Genomic DNA, 17,456 nt, shown 5'->3' on the forward strand with positions numbered 1-17,456 from the left:
TCGGCAGGCGGACTCTCAACCACTGCACCACCGGGAAGCCCCGGGTTGTTTGTTTTTTTTAATATTGAGCTGCATGAGCTGTTTATATATTTTGGAAATTAATCCTTTGTCCGTTGATTCGTTTGCAAATATTTTTTTCCCATTCTGAGTGTTGTCTTTTCATCTTGTTTGTAGTTTCCTTTGCTTTGTAAAAGCTTTTAAGTTTCATTAGGTCCCATTTGTTTATTTTTGTTTTTATTACCGTTACTCTAGGAGGTGGATCAAAAAAGATCTTGCTATGATTTATGTCAAAGAGTGTTCTTCCTATGTTTTCCTCTAAGAGTTTTATAGTGTCCAGTCTTACATTTAGGTCTCTAATCCATTTTGAGTTTATTTTTGTGTATGGTATTAGGGAGTGTTCTAATTTCATTCTTTCATGTGTAGCTGTCCAGTTTTCCCAGCACCACTTATTGAAGAGACTGCTTTTTCTCCATTGTATATCCTTGCCTCCTTTGTCATAGATTAGTTGACCATAGGTGCATGGGTTTATCTCTGGGCTTTCTATCCTGTTCCATTGTTCTATATTTCTGTTTTGTGCCAGTACCATATTGTCTTGATTACTGTAGCTTTGTAGTATAGTCTGAAGTCAGGGAGTCTGAGTCCTCCAGCTCTGCTTTTTTCCCTCAAGACTGCTTTGGCTATTGGGGGTCTTTTGTATCTCCATATAAATTTTAAGATTTTTTGTTCTAGTTCTGTAAAAAATGCCATTGGTAATTTAATAGGGATTGCATTGAATCTGTAGATTGCTTAGGGTAGCATAGTCATTTTCACAATATTGATTCTTCCAATCCAAGAACATGGTATTTCTTTCCATCTGTTGGTATCATCTTTAATTTCTTTCATCAGTGTCTTATAGTTTTCTGCATACAGGTCTTTTGTCTCCCTAGGTAGGTTTATTCCTAGGTATTTTATTCTTTTTGTTGCAATGGTAAATGGGAGTGTTTCCTTAGTTTCTCTTTCAGATTTTTCATCATTAGTGTATAGGAATGCAAGAGATTTCTGTGCATTAATTTTGTATCCTGCTACTTTACCAAATTCATTGATTAGCTCTAGTAGTTTTCTGGTGGCATTTTTAGGATTCTCTATGTATAGTATCATGTCATCTGCAAACAGTGACAGTTTTACTTCTTCTTTTCCTATCTGTATTCCTTTTATTTCTTTTTCTTCTCTGATTGCCATGGCTAGGACTTCCAAAACTATGTTGAATAATAGTGGAAGTTTTTGACTATAATCTCTTCAAATATTTTCTCAGGTCCTTTCTCTCTCTCTTCTCCTTCTGGGACCCCTATAATGTGAATGTTGTTGAGTTTAATGTTGTCCCAGCAGTCTCTTAGGGTGTCTTCATTTCTTTTCATTCTTTTTTCTTTATTCTGTTCTGCAGCAGTGAATTCCACCATTCTGTCTTCCAGGTCACTTATCCATTCTTCTGCCTCAGTTATTCTGGTGTTGATTCCTTCTACTGTATTTTTCACTTCAGTTAGTGTGTTGTTCATCTCTGTTTGTTTGTTCTTTAATTCTTCTGGATCTTTGTTAAACATTTCTTGTATCTTCTCGATCTTTGCCTCCATTCTTTTTCCGAGGTCCTGGATCATCTTCACTATCATTATTCTGAATTCTTTTTCTGGAAAGTTTCCTATCTCCACTTCATTTAGTTGTTTTTCTGGGGTTTTATCTTGTTTCTTCATCTGGTACATAGCCCTCTGCCTTTTCATCTTGTCTTTCTGTGAATGTGGTTTTTGTTCCTCAGGCTGCAGGATTGTAGTTCTTCTTGCTTCTGCTGTCTGCCCTCTGAGTATGTGTATGATTAACTTCATAAAAACCCACCAAGTTGTTTTCTAAAGTGGTTGCACCATTTTACCTTCCACCAGTAGCATATAACATTCCAATTTCTCCACATCCTTGCCAAGACTGGCGTGGTCAGTCTTTTGACTTTTTTTTTTGGCCACACTGTGTGGCATGAGGGATCTTAGTTCCCTGACTAGGGATTGAACCCTCACCCTCTGCAGTGGAAGCATGGAGTCTTTTTTTTTTTTTTTAAGATGTATTTATTTTTATATTTACTTTTGTCTGCGTTGGGTCTTTGTTGCTGTGTGTGGGCTTTCTCTAGTTGTGGTGAGTGAGACTACTCTTTGTTGCGGTGCACAGGCTTCTCATTGTGGTGGTGTCTTGTTGCAGAGCATGGGCTCTAGGAATGCAGGCTTCAGTAGTCATGGCACGCAGGCTTCAGTAGTTGTGGCTCGTGGGCTCTAGAGCGCAGGCTCAGTAGTTGTGGCACACAGGCTTAGTTGCTCCGTGGCATGTGAGATCTTCCTGGACCAGAGCTCGAACCCGTGTCCCCTGCATTAGCAAGTGATTCTTAAGCACTGTGCCACCAGGGAAGTCCAATTTCTGTTCTTTTAAGTCAGTAAGTTTGTGGTAATTTTTTCTGGCATCTCTAGGAAAGTGACAGACAAGATGAGGCAAAGTGAAGACCTGCTGCAGCCGGTGTGTGAAGGTCCAAGTGTCACATTCCCATGGAGGAAGCTTTAGGAGCCATATAGACAGCAGACTCATGCACTGGCATCAGTCAGCACTGGCACAATGTGCATGTGAGCAAGGCAGCCATGGTGGCAGGGGTGAGGTGTACATGGACCCAACAGCACAGGCTCCCAGTCACCAAGGCTGGCCTGGATGCCACCATGGCCCACTGTCCAGCCTGCCAGCAACAGAGGATAACACTGAGCCTGCAATATTGCCCTGGTCCTCGAGGAGATGAACCAGCTACTTGGTGGCAGGTTGATTATTCTGGATCCCTTCACTCTGGAGGACAGTGACCATATTGACTGGAGCTGACACATATTGAGTGTGAGTTTGCCTTCTCCACTCTCCAAGGACATAGAGAGTATTTAAACCGTCAAGTTATGTGGGATTCTGGGTAACTAAGGAATTGGACTAAGGAACCTACTTTACAGCAAAAAGGGTGTGGCAGTGAGCAAGTCCCCATGTACTGGTTCCATCATCTACCATACCCAGCAAGTGCCAGCCCAACGGTAGGCTGGAACCTTTTCATAGGGTGGTTAAGGCATCAGCTAAGAGACTAATCCTGCAAGGGTGGTGCGCCATCCTCCTTAGTCACTCCCATTATATGAGGCTGTGTCACCTCCCAATGCGTAGAGGACCAAGGGGTAAAAGGAGGTGTGGCCCTTGCTCTCAGTGACCCACTTAGGGGATTTAGAGTTTCTATCTCAGTTTTAGTCCCCAAAAGCCTAGAGATCCTGGCTCCAGAGAAAGATGACTTCATCAGCAAATGTGAAGCCATGACTGTGCCTTATTGACTTTTTAAAAAAAATTTATTTTTGGCTGCATTGGGTCTTCGTTGTTGGGTCTTCGTTGCTGCACGTGGGCTTTCTCTAGTTGTGGTGAGTGGGGTCTACTCTTCGTTGCAGTGTGCGGGCTTCTCATTGTGGTGGCTTCTCTTGTCGTGGAGCATGGGCTCTAGGCACGCGGGCTTCAGTAGTTGTGGCACACGGGCTCAGTAGTTGTGGCTCATGGGCTCTAGAGTGCAGGCTCAGTAGTTGTGGTGCATGGGCTTTGTTGCTCTGCGGCATGTGAGATCTTCCCGGACCAGGGATCGAACCCATGTCCCCTGCATTGGTAGGTGGACTCTCAACCACTGTGCCACCAGGGAAGTCCCCCCTATTGACTTTGGATTCTTTATGCCAAGAGGCCAACAGGCAGAGAGAGGGGTCACCATCTGAGGAGCCTGAGTGCCCAGAGGGGCTGGGGCCAACCTGAGCCCAAGGAATGCCAGCTCACTATGCTTGCTGCCCCTGAGTCAGGGCCTTTTCTCTCTTCCTGCATCCCTCTGCTAGCCACATAGCCCTTCCTTCCTCCTGGGCCTCCGTACTCTGTTCAGTCTGATCACAAATTGGTTGTCCTTCCTCTGTCTCTTCCTATTCCATGCTAACCCTTCCCTTGCTAGATTCTCCCACTTTCTCCAGCCAGCCTTTCCATCTGTTTATGAGCATCTTTTCTCTCCATTCTGTGTCAACCCACCTGATTCCTTCCCATCCCGCCCAGTCCCTTCCTTTTCAGGCCTCATCCCCAGCTAAAGCTGGTGAAGCCTGAAGGGTGAGAGGGGGCACTCTGGAGACAGATTGTCTGTTGGGTTTGAATTCTGGTTCAATCAATACCTGTGTCCTTGCATAAATTAATGTTTCTGGGCCTCGTTTTCCCCATCTGCTCACAATGCTACTCACATCACAGTGTTTGGAGGAAGGTTTAAAGAACTTGTGATGGGTGGGAGGTGGTAATCAGTGTCAGCTATTTTTATGTGAGCTCTTTGAGGGGACAAACCTTCTCTTTCATCTGTGTTTCCAGCCATGAACGAGGACAAAGGAAGACTCTGTTCCTATCGCAGGCCCTCTGCCCATGAGCTGAGTTCTCTCTCTGCCAGGCCAGCACCATGGAAAATGCAGCCCCATCTCCAACTCTGCTGTCAGTGGTGAACATAGAATCTGTTTGTTTTGGTTATCCATAGTGGCATCTTTGATTATCAGGTGGCCACTTCTCTCTCTCTCTTTCTTTTTTTTTGGCCATGACGTACAGCTTGCGGAATCTTACTTCCCTGACCAGGGATCAGACCTGGGCTTCGTGAGTGAAAGGGCCAAGTCCTAACCACTGGACCGCCAGGGAACTCCCAGGGTGGCCACTTCTCTTGCTCCGTGAGGGTGCATTGGGGTTACTCAGTTTTCAGCTCATGGCTGGGGTGGTCTGGAGGGCCCATGATGGCTTCATTCACATGCCTGGTGCTTTGGTGAAGAAGGCCAGAAGCTGGTCTCAGTGAGTTCCCTCTCTATGAGGTTTCAGGGCCTCTCAACATGGTCTCTCCAGAAGGGTAGTAAGAATTCTTACCTGGCAGCTGAGAATCCCAAGGCTGAGTGTTCTGAGAGACATAAAGTGGAAGCTTATAAAACCCTGAGACCCAATGTGGCCTAGCATCACTTCCTCTGTATTCTATTAGTCAAAACAGTTAAAGAGCCTGCCCAGATCTAAGGGCAGGGCACACAGACCCCACTTCAGTATGGGAGTTCTGAAGAACTCATGGCCATCTTTCAACGGCCACAGTGGAACAGCTAGAACCCTCTTTGGAAAGGAGAGTCCATATCCAGATGAAGTGTCTATTCCAGTAAGATCAAAGTGCTATTCCTTCCATGATGGAAGCTGTCCAACATAATCAACTTGGGGAATGGTGTCATACTGGGGAATCAGTATTGGTCTCTGCTGCTGGCAAGTTGGGTGCTCACCAGTGGCCGTAGCCAGGTTGGCCTTGGTGAGTGGACGTCTACGATGCTCAGCCCATACATAACCTCCATCCCTACCACTGTGGCCACTTTGCTTATGAGCCTATTGGGTGATGACAGGGGTGGCTGAGGAAAGAGGCTGAATGGTAACCACAGAATGGATCATCCTATCCCCTTGATTATTAAAATTCTCCTCTGCTGAGGTCACCCTTTGGTGAGCATTCACACAGGACACAAATGTGGGGTTTTTTGCCTGTTCAGAGAAGTCTATCCACATACCTCCTCCCCAAACTTCACTGTCACCAATATTCCAATTGTGTTCCTTCTAAATCCTTGAGCATTCAGCCAAACATTGGCCATGGCCCATGAATCAGCAGACTCGTACCTCTGGCCTTTTCTTCCTCCAGGAAAAAATGAACAACCAAGTTCACTATCATTCTCCAGGGTCCACCTGTCTTTTGCATAGGCCAAATGAGTGAGTTGAATGGGTCTGTAGGTGGGAATCATCACTCCAGCATCCTTCAAGTCCGTCCTTCCAGGAACACAGTATTTTTGGTTTACTGTTTTCCTAGGTAGAGGCAGTTCTAGTAGCTTCCACTTGGCCTTTCCTACCATAACTGTCCTCACTCCACAGATCAGAGAACCAATGTGAGGATTCTGTCAGTTGCTGCATATGTCTATTCCAATTCTGAAACTGGGCAAATAACCATAGGGTGGCATCAGGGACCCTCTGTGAGTGGACCTGAGCTAAATCTTCATGGATCACCTGTGCTCCATTAGCCCCTACTCTCTGAATGGTGAGTCTTCAGAAATTAGTTCAGAGCCAGTGTCCAGTAATCCCTGAAAAGTATGATTATCTCTCTCTAATGCACAGTACTGACGCTGGCAAACAGCTGTTGGTCCTTTTGGGGAAGGCTGAGAGAAAGATGAACAATATCCGTGGTTGTCTTCGGCTCTCTGCTTCTCGCTGTTTCATGGGTTCTGCAGAAAAAGTTTCTTTGCGGAGTGTGGGCGGATCGGGAGTGGCCAGGAGGAGGGTATTTTTGTTCAGTCCCTGTGCAGGCCCCATAAAGTGGCAAGAAGGGACATACATCTTCCTCTATCTTTTTTTTTTTTTTTGGCTGCGTTGGGTCTTCTTTGGTGCACGCGGGCTTTCTCTAGTTGCGGAGAGCGGGGGCTACGCTTCGTTGTGGTGCGCAGGCTTCTCATAGCGGTGGCTTCTCTTGTTGCGGAGCACGGGCTCCAGGCACGGGGGCTTAGAGGCCTGTAGGGTCTTCCCGGACCAGGGCTTGAACCACTGTGCCACCAGGGAAGTTTCATCTTCCTCTATCTTTGCAAGGCCCCAGCAATGAGGTTTTTACCTGAGCCTTAGATCCACAGGTCTCTTCCCGGCCACCGCCCACCTGGCACCTCCAGGCCTCTCAGCCCCACCCCTCCCAGCTGGCCCCGCCCCCCGCCCTACCAGCCAATCGGAGGCTCCGATCCTGGAGCGTCACAATAACCGCTTCGCAGCCCCGCCCACGGTGTTCCCATGATGACATTAAGCAGCCTGGGTGGAGAGAGCCGGACTTTCCTGGCCACCTCACGCGGGGAGACCGGCACAGGTACACTAGGAAAAGGTGAGGGGCTGAGATTGCGGGAAGACAGATTCTTCAAAGCGCCCCGTCCCTCCCCCGCACCCCTCCTTGTTGGTTTGTGAAAATTTTGGGTCCGCCTCATGTGTCTTCTGGTTCAGTCAGCTTCTCATAGGTACCCTGGCCTCTCCTTGTCCCCCCAAACAAAGCTGTAATAACATTGGTTGGGCTCTCTGAGCAAAGTGCACGGAGAACGGAGCCTCCTGAGGGCCTTTCCCTTTGTCAGGGACAGAGGCAGCCTGGCCCAGTTCTGACCATAGGACCAGAGATTTGGGACTGGGGTGTGTGTGGTCTGGGAGAGTTTTGTCCTCGTTAAATGATGTGAGGCGCTGTGGCGCCATCCATGACCATGCGGGGAAGGAAGAGCCTCTTGGAGAAGCGGACTCGGAGCCTTGCTTACAGCCGTTAAGAGGCTAAACTAGCCAAGCCCAGCACCAGAAATCCCCGTTTCAGCCCTCTCCCTCTCACCACATCTCCAAGCTTTCCAGTTTACCTCACCTTCCCTCTTCCTTGAAGCCCTTGTCGACTAAAAAATTATTCACCACCTAAAAGTTGAGAGTTATGTTTTATTCATTGGGAAGTTTTAGGACTTCAAGCCGGGGAGGCAGCATCTCAAGTAACCCTGGGAGAACTGCTCCGAGGAGGCGGGGGCAGGTTATATATGAGTTTTGCAACAAAGGCAGGTAGTCTGAACGTCAGAAGAGGACTGTTAATTAAAGAAACCCAGATATGTCAAGTTGAGGAATTTCGTGTTTTTCTAGGTATGGGAAGATGCGAGAGTCTGGGCTCACTGCCGTCATATCTTTGATATGCACCTCAGCTATCTGGGGCCAGGATCCTGTGTTTTCATATCCTGAGTTTCCTCAGGGCTCAGTCTAGGGAGTGGCTGCAGTCTGATGGCTGCCAGGTGGTAGATATTCTTTCCTTCCCGAGTTTCCTCAGGGCTCACAAGCTCACGCTGGAGGGCTGCAATCGCTGATGACTGTGACATCCTTTGTTTACTGATGTGGCAGGCAATATTCCATTTATCATCCTTTCCCCACTTGTATTGAGGTGGCATTCCTTGGTCCTTTTTTTTTTTTTTTTTTTGGTACACAGGCCTCTCACTGTTGTGGCCTCTCCCGTTGCGGAGCACAGGCTCTGGACGCGCAGGCTCAGCGGCCATGGCTCACGGGCCCAGCCGCTCCGCGGCATGTGGGATCTTCCCGGACCGGGGCACGGACCCCACTCCCGAATCTCACCGCCACCTGGGGTGATGGCAGTGCCATTGGCTCAGCCCTTGGACTCTTCCTCTTTTTCTCTTTATCCCTGTAAGTGAAGTTATGGGTTTAAATTCTGTGTGCTGACTCTCCAAACCACTGTCTCCAGTCCGTTTTTCTGGACACAAGGCTAAGCAGCCGACTACCTCGTATACATCCACGCTTGGATGTCTAATAACTATCTCAAATTGAGCACATTCAAAATAGAACTACTGATCACCACGCCTCAAAAAGCATTATCATTCATCAGTATTCCCCATTTCAGTAAAAGAGGTACCCTGCCCTGGAGGCCCAGGCCTGACCCCCATTTCTTTCTACCTAGTCTACATTTAAATCTCATCACTACCCTCCGCCTCCACTGCTCCTGCTCTGAACTACTGCAAGAGCCTAAGAAGGGATCCCCCTGTTGCTGCTCTGGATCCCAATCAACTCTCCCCGCATTTTGACGCACGTCTCTATGAACTGCCCACACCCTACCCCACCCCACGCTTCCTGTTCCTGCTCACACTGGCCCCTTGAAGTTCTCCTGGCTTTACAAGCTCATTTTTGCTGCATGACTTACCTTCCCTGATCATTATATCTAAACCTGACCCCTGGTCCAAGGCACTCCCAAATAGGTAATACTCTGAAGGAAGCAATACCACAAATAAGCATGTAAGGTAGTGTTCAGCTTCACAGCTGTGGTGGAATTACTGGTCTGGATGCTTCACTTTACTGCAGTAGTGGCCTCCAGCCAAGATGACATCATGGTGAGTAGCATGGACTTTCTGTCCCTTGACATTGGGCTTGGTAGGTGACTTGTTTTGAAACTCCTGTGGCTGTGATGTGAGCAGAAGCTTGTTCTCATGTGTTTCTGCCATCGCCAGCAGTAGAATGTATGCAGATTGCCCATTGGTCCCAGGATAATTAGAGACCCAGGGAGCAGACCTGAGCACACCCTATTGGCTGAGGTCCAGCCACCCCAGGGTGCATGAATGTGGAACAAAGTCTTATATGCCGTGGAGACTTTGTGGCTGTTTGTTACACAGCATTCTGGCAATAGCCAACCAATTTACAACGTTGTGTTAGTTTCAGGTGTACAGCAAAGTGAATCAGTTATACATGTACATATATCCACTCTTTTTTAGATTCTTTTCCCATATAGGCCATTACAGAGTATTGAGTAGAGTTCACTGTGCTATACAGTAGGTCTTTATTAGTTATCTGTTTTATATATAGTAATGTGTATATGTCAAACCCAATCTCTCAATTTATCCTTCCCTCCTCTTACCCCCGAGTAATCATTACTTTGTTTTCTACATCTGTGACTCTATTTCTGTTTGTTTTTTTTTAAATTTATTTATTTATTTATTTATTGGCTGTGTTGGTTCTTCCTTGCTGCATGTGGGCTTTTCCCTAGTTGCAGTGAGCAGGGGCTACTCTCTGTTGCGGTGTGCGGACTTCTCACCGCGGTGGCCTCTCTTGTTGCAGAGCACGGACTCTAGGCGCACAGGCTTCAGCAGTTGCGGCACGTGGGCTCAGTAGTTGTGGCTCACGGGCTTTGTTGCTCCGCGGCATGTGGGATCTTCCCGGACCAGGGCTCGAACCCGTGTCCCCTGTATTGGCAGGTGGATTCCCAACCACTGCGCCACCAAGGAAGCCCCTCTATTTCTGTTTTGTAGATAAGTTCATTTGTACCCTTTTTTTAGATTCCACACAGAAGTGATATCATATAATATTTGTCTTTCTCTGTCTGACTTATTTCACTCAGTATGACAATCTCTAGGTCCATCCATGTTGCTGCAAATGGCATTATTTTGTTCTTTTTTATGGCTGAGTAATATTCCATTGTATATATGTATCACGTCTTTTTCCATTCCTCTGTTGATGGACATTTAGGTTACTTCCATGTCCTGGCTATTGTAGATAGTGCTGCAGTGAACATTGGGGTGCATGTATCTTTTCAAATTATGTTTTTCTCCGGATATATTTCCAGGAGTGGGATTGCTGGATCATTAAAAATAGAGCTACTGGACTTCCCTGGTGGCACAGTGGTTAAGAATCCGCCTGCCAATTTAGGGGACATGGGTTCGAGCCCTGGTCCGGGAAGATCCCACATACCGCTGAGCAACTAAGCCCGTGTGCCACAACTACTGAGCCTGTGCTCTAGAGCCTGCGAGCCACAACTACTGAGCCCGCGGGCCTAGAGCCCATGCTCCGCAACAAGAGAAGCCACTGCAATCAGAAGCCCACGCACCACAGTGAAGAGTAGCCCCCACTTGCTGCAACTAGAGAAAGCCTGCACACAGCAACGAAGACCCAATGCAGCCAAAAATAATAAATAAATAAATAAATTTTAAAAAGAAAAAAGATAGAGCTACCGTATTTTTATAGGAACTTTTATACTTCACAGAGATAATTTTTCATCTATGAAACTGGCAATGATATATAGAGAGATAGAGACTATGAAATATGCGTTTGGTAAGGGCTCAGGAAACAGGAATGTTAATTTGCTGCTGGTAAGAGGGTAAATTGGTAGCAACCTGTTTGGAAGTCTTATTTGGCTATAAGTATTAAAATTATTACATTAGCTCAATACTTCTATTACTAAAAATTTATTCTAAGAAACAAGGACATGCACAGAGAATTATTGACAAGGATATTCACTAAAATGTTATTTCACAGTGTAGTAAAATGTAAATGTTAGTAGAGGACATTGTTGTTTTATAATTCCCAAATGATAGACACTAGAGCACTTCTAATACAGGCATCAGTTATGAGGAATGCTTAGCAATGTGCCAGGCAAATAGCTGTCTGAGCAAGGACTGGGACCCACTTCCATCCCATTGCCCAGACTTTACCCTCAGGGCTAACAACATGGAGTGAAGCTCACCCACGGCTGTCTGCTCGCCCCCCCCTGCTCCTGGGGGAGCAGAAATTCTGCCCTGAAGAATGGAGGCAAAAACTGAGACAGGAACATCAGGTCCTGCAGCAGGGAGGGGCCCAAGGAGGCTCTGGCAGGAGCGTAGCACTGCGGGGGAAGGGAACGCCATTGTTCTAGGGAAGCTACAGAAACGTACCATAATGACTTCACGAGCCTACTCCGGTATGGTCAAGTGGCCCTTGACGAAGCTCTTACCTATGATCTCATTTGATCTTCAGGTCAGGGCTGAGATGGACAGTGGTCACCAAAGCTCAAAGGAACGAGCTTCCCTGAGGTCTCCGAGTGAAAATGAGAGCTAACACCATGGGCACTCACGAAGCTGTGCTCTTCTAAGTTCTTTGAACATATTAATTCATTTAAGGTTCATAACAAGCCGAGGGAGGAGGCTCTCTCATCATTATTCTATAGATAGGAAGCAGAGAAACGCAGCGAGGCCACAGCCAGCTTGTGGCAGAGCTGGGGTGTGAACTCAGGGGTCCTCACTCAGGTCCACACACTCGGCCTGGATCCCAGCAGGCTCCTAGGTCCACCTCACTGGTTTTTGGCTCTCAAACGTCTTCTCTGCCTCACTGCCTGGCCCTGGGAAAAGGGCAGGCTGAGGGCCAGGAGTAAGTGAATTGTCCTGGCTGGCCACAGTAGGGACTGCTTCAAAACGTACGGTTTCTTCTTCTTCTTCTTCTTTTTTAATTTTATAAATTTATTTTTATTTTTGGCTGCGTTGAGTCTTCACTGCTGTGCATGGGCTTTCTCTAGTTGCAGGAGCAGGGGCTACTCTTTGTTGTGGTGCGCGGGCTTCTCATTGTGGTGGCTTCTCTTGTTGCAGAGCACGGGCTCTAGGTGCACGGACTTCAGTAGTTGTGGCTCGCGGGCTCTAGAGCGCAGGCTCAGTAGTTGTGGCGCACGGGCTTAGTTGCTCTGCGGCATGTGGGATCTTCCTGGACCAGGGCTCGAACCCGTGTCCCCTGCATTGGCAGGTGGATTCTTAACCACTGTGCCACCAGGGAAGTCCGTACGGTTTCTTCTCGATGAGAAGACCCCCTTTTAGGCAGGACAGAAGGGGAGGAACGGGAGCGGCAGACCTCTCCCAGGCATGAGCCCGGCATCCGTTGTCTCACCGTGTGGGTGGGAGCTGGGAGGCAGGCACTCTAGGCTATCACTCTCTTTGTTTCCTTCCCTCCAGAGCACAGACACGCCGCTGTGTACTGATGGAGTTCATCAGTCAGTGTGAGGGCGCGTTGCCGGAAGATGTGACTCTGTTCCCCCTCACCCTGAGGACAAGGCAGGGCCACCGCACGATACAACAACATGCCGATCTCCATGGATTCCCGAAACACAGGTCAGTGCCCCAGACACACAGTCGTGGTGATTTGCTTGCTTCTGTTCTGAACTCAGAGTCCTAGAAGCCCTCACTCGGTTCCCTGGGACAGTCTTACCGGTGATGTTAGCTGATGCTAAGAATCCTGTACCCATGAGTCTTTTTTGTAGTGTCATTCGCTGAGTATGCAATCCAGTCCTTCCCACCCTGGCCTTGAGACGGTCCTTTGTTGGACATGCAACATCTGGCTTTTAACTTAAAATGGTTCTTCAGGCAAGTGTGGCAGGAAAGCAGAAGCCATCTGCTGAAGACAAGACTGAATGGCCTGGTTAAATTATTATAGTAACCAACAATATCAGGATAAAGAGAAGAAATAACCTTTCATGAGGTTTGATACAGAACTACTTCTCAGGGTTACCCCAGGGGCATGAGCACCGTGACATAGCCAGCCTTCCGACTCACCCTGTAAAGCACACAGACTCTAAATGTTTTTTTAAAGTAACATTTTTTCATACTCTGCACGTTCTGCATATACAAAATTAACCTCCTAAAGGTTGAACTTCACTTTTAGATTTTAGAGCTTTGCCTGCCCTGTGGGCTGGATAAGTAGGTCAGCCGGTCAGCTCTTCAATGTTGCATTAATAAAAAATGTGGAGCTAATTAAATGTAAAGGATAGCACCGTGCCCCTTATTCCTAGGGTCTCTTGCACGCGACTGCTGTGTCAGGTGACAGGTGAAGGAGCAAAAACCTCTGGGGCATTTGTTTATTCAGGAAGCATCCAGATGGTGTGGGTGTAAAACCACGTTGACAGCATTGGTTTTTTCTGAGTTTAGTGTTTGCTCATAAGAAAGACAATACCAGATAGGCTTGTCTGAAGAGGCTGGCCCCTTGGCTGAGGCTGAATCCTAATTTCCTGGGAGTAAGACACAGGCACAAGGCCATGGACAGAGAGTGGACAGGGCATGTGAAGCCAGGCCTTTTAGGATATGGCACGAAGGGAGTAAGACTAGGAAGAAAAGCAAGGAAATCATTAAAACTGAGGATCAAAGTGCACACCCGGGTGGGTCAGGGGGATATGGCCACATCTGGGGCCAATGGTTTGCCCCCTTGAGTTACAGACTCAGGCTTAGGCACACACAGAAGATGTCTGAACATGATGGTGTGTCCACTTCATCCACTGAGACATAGTAGTACACTGGCCCTACTTCCTAGTGCTCTTTATGCCCTGCCTTTATAACCTCTCATACACATAATGTGATATTTATTCTTTTTTTTTTTCTTTTTTTTTTGCTGTACGCGGGCCTCTCACTGTTGTGGCCTCTCCCGTTGCGGAGCACAGGCTCCGGACGCGCAGGCTCAGCAGCCATGGCTCACGGGCCCAGCCGCTCCGCGGCATGTGGGATCTTCCCGGACCAGGGCACGAACCCGCGTCCCCTGCATCGGCAGGCGGACTCTCAACCACTGCGCCACCAGAGAAGCCCCATACTACCATTTTATTCTTGGAGCTCCACTCTCCTTAAGACATTGAGTAAATCAACAACGAACTGAGCCAGAGTTTAAAAATATACGTACAGAAATGCAACAAGTGCTGGGACTTCCCTGGTGGTCCAGTGGCTAAGGCTCTGTGCTCCCAATGCAGGGGGCCCAGTTTCGATCCCTGGTCAGGGAAGTAGATCCCACATGCCGCAGATAGAAGATCCCACCTGCTGCAACTAAGACCCAGCACAGCCAAATAAATAAATAAATATTAAAAAGAAAAGAAATGCAACAGGTGTTTTGAAAATGGCCAGATTGTGAAGAGAGGGCCAGAGCAACAGAGTTGCCTTTTTTTTTTTAATATTTATTTATTTATTTTTGGCTGCATTGGGTCTTCGTTGCTGCGCGCGGGCTTTCTCTAGTTGCGGCGAGTGGGGGCTACTCTTTGTCGCGGTGTGCGGGCTTCTCATTGTGGTGGCTTCTCTTTGTTACAGAGCACGGGCTCTAGGCGTGTGGGCTTCAGTAGTTGTGGCTCACGGGCTCTAGAGCTCAGGCTCAGTAGTTGTGGTGCACAGGCTTAGTTGCTCTGAAGCATGTGGGATCTTCCCGGACCAGGGCTCAAACCCATGTCCCCTGCATTGGCAGGCGGATTCATAACCGCTGTGCCACCAGGGAAGCCCCAGAGTTGCCTTTTTAAAAACCCACATGGCTGGCATCCAAAAGCCAACTCCTGGAAGGTATTCATAAAAATCTTTCCAGAAAAATCACATCTGAGTCAAGGAGGCTCTTTTGGCCCGCCTCCTGGAATTGGAGAAGTCCTTCACAACCTATCAGTGGTGTACCAAACTGGTTCTCTAGTTTCTGAATGTGCCGAGAATGGGCCTTTGCCTCAGCTAGGGCATCACCCACGAGGCCTCAAATAAAGTCAAGCCACGTGCAGAAGGCACAAGGCTGCACTCGCTGGGCCTGCAGAGGCGCACGGGGTAGGGGCAGCGGGAAGCACAGTGCTGGGATGTGCAGCAGCCAAGGCCTGAGATATGCAGAAAGGAAGAGGGAAATGAAAGGCACAAGAAGGTGCAGAGATAGAAAGGAACAAGCAAAAACCATCTGAGCAAGTAAAAACATACAAGGAGAGCAGTCAAGAACTGCAGGAAAAATGACAGAAAACCATGGGCCCGCCTGGAACACACGTAGGCGTCCTTGGTACCCAAGAGCCCCTGAACGCCTCACTCCCACCCCCTAGTGGCTGCAGGGTAAGCTCTGGTCAAGGACGAGACATAAGTGCCAACTCCAGGTGACTTTGCACAGAAGCACATCTTAAACTGAAGAGTTTCAAAGATCAAGCAGTTTAAAATCATTTCCAGGAAGACCTGGGAAGTGGGGTCTCAAGGCAACACCTCCTCTTTGTTTCATGGAATAGAATTTGGGCTCGAAGAGGGGCTTCCCGCAGGCCTCCACTTAGAGATTGAGAACTTTAGTGTAAATGTAATTATTTTCAAGCATTTTTTTTCTAGAATTTATTGTGAAGTGAAAGTTTTATGAATCTCTGCCAGATATATCTTATGTTTAAGATTCTTCCTATTTGTGTATCTGTGGCTTCGTGTGAAAGAAAATTTTCAAAATTAAGGTTCATTAAAAAGTAAGAATAGGGCTTCCCTGGTGGCGCAGTGGTTGAGAGTCCGCCTGCCGATGCAGGGGACGCGATTTCGTGCCCCGGTCCAGGAAGATCCCACATGCCGCGGAGCGGCTGGGCCCGTGAGCCATAGCCGCTGAGCCTGCGCGTCCAGAGCCTGTGCTCCGCAACGGGAGAGGCCACAACAGTGAGAGGCCCGCGTACCAAAAAAAAGTTAGAATAGGGAATTCCCTGGAGGTCTAGTGGTCAGGACTCTGTGCTTCCACTGCAGGAGGCACGGGTTCGATCCCTGGTTGGGGAACTAAGATCCTGAAAGCTGCGTGGCAGGGCTAAATAAATAAATGGCTGTTGTTTTTTTTTTTAAAAAGAATACTTTTGTTTCTTATTTATTTTTTAATTAAAGTATAGTTGATTTACAATGTTGTTTTAGTTTCTGGTGTACAGCAGAATGATTCAGTTTTATATATATGTATTACTTCAATTAGTATGTATATATATGTATTCTTTTTCATGTTCTTTTCCATTATGGTTTATTACAGGGTATTGAATATAGTTCGCTGTGCTATACAGTAGGACTTTGTTGTTTATCTATTTTATACACAGTAGTTTGTATCTGCTAATCCCAAACTCCTAATTTATCCCTCCCCAACCCCTTTCCCCTTTGGTAACCTTAATGAGTTTGTTTTCTATGTTTGTGAGCCCGTTTCTGTTTTGTAAATAAGTTCATCTGTATCATACTTTATTTTATTTGGCCGCACCTGGCAGCTGTGGGATCTTATTTCCCCAACCAGGGATCAAACTCTTGCCCTCTGCAGTGGAAGCTTGGAGTCTCAACCACTGGACCGCCAGGGAAGTCCCTCAGTAAACACTTTGAGTCAACACGCTGCCATAAACTTGTGGTGTCCTGTAGTAGAATTCAGTTAGCAATGTTCTCAGAGTGTGTGGGAAGAAAGGTGAGTGGAAGCTGATTCCATCAGGCTGAGTGGAGAAGCATGGGGCGGGGGTGGAGGGCTTGAGACCTGATCGCCCTCCCCAGGCAGCGGCCGGGGGTCACTTCCCCAGCCCCTCCCTCTGGCGCATGACCAGAAGCCTGTGGCGGCTGCCTAGACTCAGCCACCCAAGCCAGGTCCCATGTGCCACGGTGGTGCCCGATATCACCACCAGAGGGTGAGTGGGATTCAGCATTGTTTGGCCTTGCTCTCTGGACAACAGAATAAACAACCTGGCTTCTGTTTCAGGACACCAATCTGTTTAGCTGAGCTGATTGCCGTGCGGGTGAACCCCCATTTACTAGAGTTAGGTTTTCAAGAAAATTCCCTCTGCTCTTCAGGGTTATAATAAGGGGGTATTTCGTCCTGGTGTGACTTTGCAGTGTGTGTTTGTGAGGAGGGCATGTGCCCTCTCCCTGTACACCTCCCCCCCACCCCAGCTTCCCGACCCTGAGCCTCTCTGGCACTCCTGATAGTGTAAGTGCAAGACCTGCACACTGACAACCACGATGCTGCCAAGGGAAACCAGCAAGGACCTGAGCAAATGGAGAGAGAGTTCATGTTCATGGGCTGGAAGATGCAATATGATTAAGACGGCAATTCTCTCCGAAGTATCTATAGAGTCACTGCAGTCTTTTAAAAAAATCCCAGAAGCTTTTTACAGAAATTGGCAAGCTTATCCCCTAGGGCAAAAACAGCCAAAAGAATTTTGAAAAAGAACAAAGTTGGAGGATTTATGTTTCCTGACTTCAAAACTTACTATAAAGCTTCAGTAAAAAAGAAACAAACAAAAAACAGTATGGTGCTGGCATATGGATAGGCATATATATCAGTGGCACAGACTAGAGTCTGTTGCAGCAAAAATAGAAATGAAGTTTTCCCTCTCCTGAGAACAAGGAAAATAA

At 47.5% G+C, this 17,456-nt stretch overlaps 1 protein-coding gene across 1 annotated transcript in view; it reads left to right on the forward strand.

Annotated features, from left to right (window-relative positions):
- Nucleotides 1-12,455: 12,455 nt before the first annotated feature.
- The window catches only part of RASGEF1A (RasGEF domain family member 1A), a gene marked incomplete at its 3' end in the record, with an annotated part of 425,528 nt that continues 420,527 nt past the window's right edge, over nucleotides 12,456-17,456 (forward strand). Inside the window, exon 1 of the mRNA XM_082854717.1 lies at nucleotides 12,456-12,473. The remainder of the gene's footprint in view (nucleotides 12,474-17,456) is intronic.

The sequence above is a fragment of the Leucopleurus acutus genome (assembly GCF_964270905.1).
Source record: "Leucopleurus acutus genome assembly, chromosome: 14".
Classification (NCBI taxonomy): domain Eukaryota; kingdom Metazoa; phylum Chordata; class Mammalia; order Artiodactyla; family Delphinidae; genus Leucopleurus; species Leucopleurus acutus.